The 5,000-nt window shown below is 39.6% G+C and overlaps 1 non-coding gene across 1 annotated transcript; it reads right to left on the reverse strand.

The window, feature by feature from the left end:
* Positions 1-4,652: 4,652 nt before the first annotated feature.
* Positions 4,653-4,725, reverse strand: TRNAR-CCU (transfer RNA arginine (anticodon CCU)). Its single transcript has one exon. It is a non-coding gene; the product is annotated as a tRNA-Arg (tRNA).
* Between the last annotated feature and the right edge of the window lie 275 nt (positions 4,726-5,000).

Below are 5,000 nucleotides of genomic sequence, written 5' to 3' on the forward strand. Positions count from 1 at the left end.
TATTCTATGGTCAGACACCGGTGTGTGCACACAGGGCATTTCTCACTTCTCTCTATAAGTAAACTTCCCATTTTCATCCTCTTCCATCCCCGACTTTAACGCTCTCTTCTATGCTATAATGGAGACTTTGCAATTTTAGCAAGTGGAGAAATATTGGAGAACCACTTTCGACTCCACACTTCTTCTTCACTTACTTCTTTTCTCAATATACTGGGCTTAGAAAATGGTATCAAGCCATCCTTATCATCAGTAGGACACGGAAAGAGGCACTTAGTCTCCTAACCAAGTTCAACCACACTCTGCAACTTAACCATTGCACTACAAATTAGGCAACGGGGGCATCAGCAAAGGCAGCCAATGTGCCGATCCTTTATACATTTTGTGTAGTACTTTTCTTACTCGGAGGCAAAATCAGCACTTTAACTGCCCAAATCATACAGATTTTACACATGTAGCACTCTATGCACACATAGGCACACACCTTGCAGTTCTTCTACACACACTTAAGCTAAAAACCCATTCTGTCATGTCAAAATTCTGCAAACCTATTACATATTCAGTGCGTCGGCATAGAAGCACTTTTTAATGCCACTAAAATGCACAAGTAGTTAGACTGAAGATGCAACCTGAATGAGTTTACAGTATGTACTCCACTTTATTAATGATTAGTAATGAGAAAGTGAGGACTACAAGAGCATTGGAAAATACTTTTTCCACTCTGAATGTAAAGCAGATTGTGTGACCATTGGCCAAAACCAACCACGAAGGGACTCGAACCATCAATCTTCTGATCCGAAGTCAGACGCCTTATCCATTAGGCCACGCGGTCATCCGTTCACCTGAGATGATTTTTATCATGTAGGTGGTATGCATGGATGGAGAACATATTATTGAAAGGTATTCAGGTTTACATCCCATAGTGTTCTTTCAGCTCTTTTCGCTGGAAGCACTTTTTTGGAATCTATATATTGAGAATTTTATGAGTACGATATGCTTTTGTTTTCCTTTTTACATACAAACCTCTTTCCTCATGAGTTTAAAGCTCATTTGTATGCTCTACATAGCTCTGGACGTTTCCAGACGTGGAGTGAAACTGTTTTGAAAGTAGTACAAATTGCTCCTTCCTGCATATGCTAATTTTTCACACTCACATAGGTTGTATAAGTTTTATGAATCCTGGCTTGACCTATTCAAGTAGCTGAAAGCCTGTCACCACCTCTAGAAGCAAGATTCACACCAATCCAATTCAAATCATTTTTTCCAAAAGAATATGTTCTGGCCGGTCGAAAATGCATCTCACAAAAATAGGCATTTAAAAATCTACTTTGCAGTTTCAGAACACTAACATGACTGTGAAGTGTACACAAGTAAAATGGGACAGTTTCAAAGTACCTAATCCCTCATAAACTTCCGAGAGGAAGCATGTAATAAATCTACCTAATTTTCTGGAAAAGAAAGGGGGAGGATTTTTGTTATCACCTCAGATGGGACTCAAACCCACAATCCCTGGCTTAGGAGGTCAGTGCCTTATCCATTAGGCCACTGAGACACACATGCATAGCTCTTTTCTAGAGGCATTATTTAAATGTATTCTATGTTCAGACACCGGTGTGTGCACACAGGGCATTTCTCACTTCTCTCTATAAGTAAACTTCCCATTTTCATCCTCTTCCATCCCCGACTTTAACGCTCTCTTCTATGCTATAATGGAGACTTTGCAATTTTAGCAAGTGGAGAGAAATTGGAGAACCACTTTCGACTCCACACTTCTTCTTCACTTACTTCTTTTCTCAATATACTGGGCTTAGAAAATGGTATCAAGCCATCCTTATCATCAGTAGGACACGGAAAGAGGCACTAAGTCTCCTAACCAAGTTCAACCACACTCTGCAACTTAACCATTGCACTACAAATTAGGCAACGGGGGCATCAGCAAAGGCAGCCAATGTGCCGATCCTTTATACATTTTGTGTAGTACTTTTCTTACTCGGAGGCAAAATCAGCACTTTAACTGCCCAAATCATACAGATTTTACACATGTACCACTCTATGCACACATAGGCACACACCTTGCAGTTCTTCTACACACACTTAAGCTAAAAACCCATTCTGTCACGTCAAAATTCTGCAAACCTATTACATATTCAGTGCGTCGGCATAGAAGCACTTTTTAATGCCACTAAAATGCACAAGTAGTTAGACTGAAGATGCAACCTGAATGAGTTTACAGTATGTACTCCACTTTATTAATGATTAGTAATGAGAAAGTGAGGACTACAAGAGTATTGGAAAATACTTTTTCCACTCTGAATGTAAAGCAGATTGTGTGACCATTGGCCAAAAACTACCACGAAGGGACTCGAACCCTCAATCTTCTGATCCGAAGTCAGACGCCTTATCCATTAGGCCACGCGGTCATCCATTCACCTGAGATGATTTTTATCATGTAGGTGGTATGCATGGATGGAGAACATATTATTGAAAGGTATTCAGGTTTACATCCCATAGTGTTCTTTCAGCTCTTTTCGCTGGAAGCACTTTTTTGGAATCTATATATTGAGAATTTTATGAGTACGATATGCTTTTGTTTTCCTTTTTGCATACAAACCTCTTTCCTCATGAGTTTAAAGCTCATTTGTATGCTCTACATAGCTCTGGACGTTTCCAGACGTGGAGTGAAACTGTTTTGAAAGTAGTACAAATTGCTCCTTCCTGCATACGCTAATTTTTCACACTCACATAGGTTGTATAAGTTTTATGAATCCTGGCTTGACCTATTCAAGTAGCTGAAAGCCTGTCACCACCTCTAGAAACAAGATTCACACCAATCCAATTCAAATCATTTTTTCCAAAGGAATATGTTCTGGCCGGTCGAAAATGCATCTCACAAAAATAGGCATTTAAAAATCTACTTTGCAGTTTCAGAACACTAACATGACTGTGAAGTGTACACAAGTAAAATGGGACAGTTTCAAAGTACCTAATCCCTCATAAACTTCCGAGAGGAAGCATGTAATAAATCTACCTAATTTTCTGGAAAAGAAAGGGGGAGGATTTTTGTTATCACCTCAGATGGGACTCAAACCCACAATCCCTGGCTTAGGAGGTCAGTGCCTTATCCATTAGGCCACTGAGACACACATGCATAGCTCTTTTCTAGAGGCATTATTTAAATGTATTCTATGTTCAGACACCGGTGTGTGCACACAGGGCATTTCTCACTTCTCTCTATAAGTAAACTTCCCATTTTCATCCTCTTCCATCCCCGACTTTAACGCTCTCTTCTATGCTATAATGGAGACTTTGCAATTTTAGCAAGTGGAGAGAAATTGGAGAACCACTTTCGACTCCACACTTCTTCTTCACTTACTTCTTTTCTCAATATACTGGGCTTAGAAAATGGTATCAAGCCATCCTTATCATCAGTAGGACACGGAAAGAGGCACTAAGTCTCCTAACCAAGTTCAACCACACTCTGCAACTTAACCATTGCACTACAAATTAGGCAACGGGGGCATCAGCAAAGGCAGCCAATGTGCCGATCCTTTATACATTTTGTGTAGTACTTTTCTTACTCGGAGGCAAAATCAGCACTTTAACTGCCCAAATCATACAGATTTTACACATGTACCACTCTATGCACACATAGGCACACACCTTGCAGTTCTTCTACACACACTTAAGCTAAAAACCCATTCTGTCACGTCAAAATTCTGCAAACCTATTACATATTCAGTGCGTCGGCATAGAAGCACTTTTTAATGCCACTAAAATGCACAAGTAGTTAGACTGAAGATGCAACCTGAATGAGTTTACAGTATGTACTCCACTTTATTAATGATTAGTAATGAGAAAGTGAGGACTACAAGAGTATTGGAAAATACTTTTTCCACTCTGAATGTAAAGCAGATTGTGTGACCATTGGCCAAAAACTACCACGAAGGGACTCGAACCCTCAATCTTCTGATCCGAAGTCAGACACCTTATCCATTAGGCCACGCGGTCATCCATTCACCTGAGATGATTTTTATCATGTAGGTGGTATGCATGGATGGAGAACATATTATTGAAAGGTATTCAGGTTTACATCCCATAGTGTTCTTTCAGCTCTTTTCGCTGGAAGCACTTTTTTGGAATCTATATATTGAGAATTTTATGAGTACGATATGCTTTTGTTTTCCTTTTTGCATACAAACCTCTTTCCTCATGAGTTTAAAGCTCATTTGTATGCTCTACATAGCTCTGGACGTTTCCAGACGTGGAGTGAAACTGTTTTGAAAGTAGTACAAATTGCTCCTTCCTGCATATGCTAATTTTTCACACTCACATAGGTTGTATAAGTTTTATGAATCCTGGCTGGACCTATTCAAGTAGCTGAAAGCCTGTCACCACCTCTAGAAACAAGATTCACACCAATCCAATTCAAATCATTTTTTCCAAAGGAATATGTTCTGGCTGGTCGAAAATGCATCTCACAAAAATAGGCATTTGAAAATCTACTTTGCAGTTTCAGAACACTAACATGACTGTGAAGTGTACACAAGTAAAACGGGACAGTTTCAAAGTACCTAATCCCTCATAAACTTCCGAGAAGAAGCATGTAATAAATCTACCTAATTTTCTGGAAAAGAAAGAGGCAGAATTTTTGTTATCACCTCAGATGGGACTCGAACCCACAATCCCTGGCTTAGGAGGCCAGTGCCTTATCCATTAGGCCACTGAGGCACACATGCATAACACTTTTCTAGAGGCATTATTTAAATGTATTCTATGGTCAGACACCGGTGTGTGCACACAGGGCATTTCTAACTTCTCTCTATAAGTAAACTTCCCATTTTCATCCTCTTCCATCCCCGACTTTAACGCTCTCTTCTATGCTATAATGGAGACTTTGCAATTTTAGCAAGTGGAGAAAAATTGGAGAACTACTTTCGACTCCACACTTCTTCTTCACTTACTTCTTTTCTCAATATACTGGGCTTAGAAAATGGTATCAAGCC

This window comes from Triturus cristatus, chromosome 4_1 (genome assembly GCF_964204655.1).
Source record: "Triturus cristatus chromosome 4_1, aTriCri1.1, whole genome shotgun sequence".
NCBI classification, from domain to species: domain Eukaryota; kingdom Metazoa; phylum Chordata; class Amphibia; order Caudata; family Salamandridae; genus Triturus; species Triturus cristatus.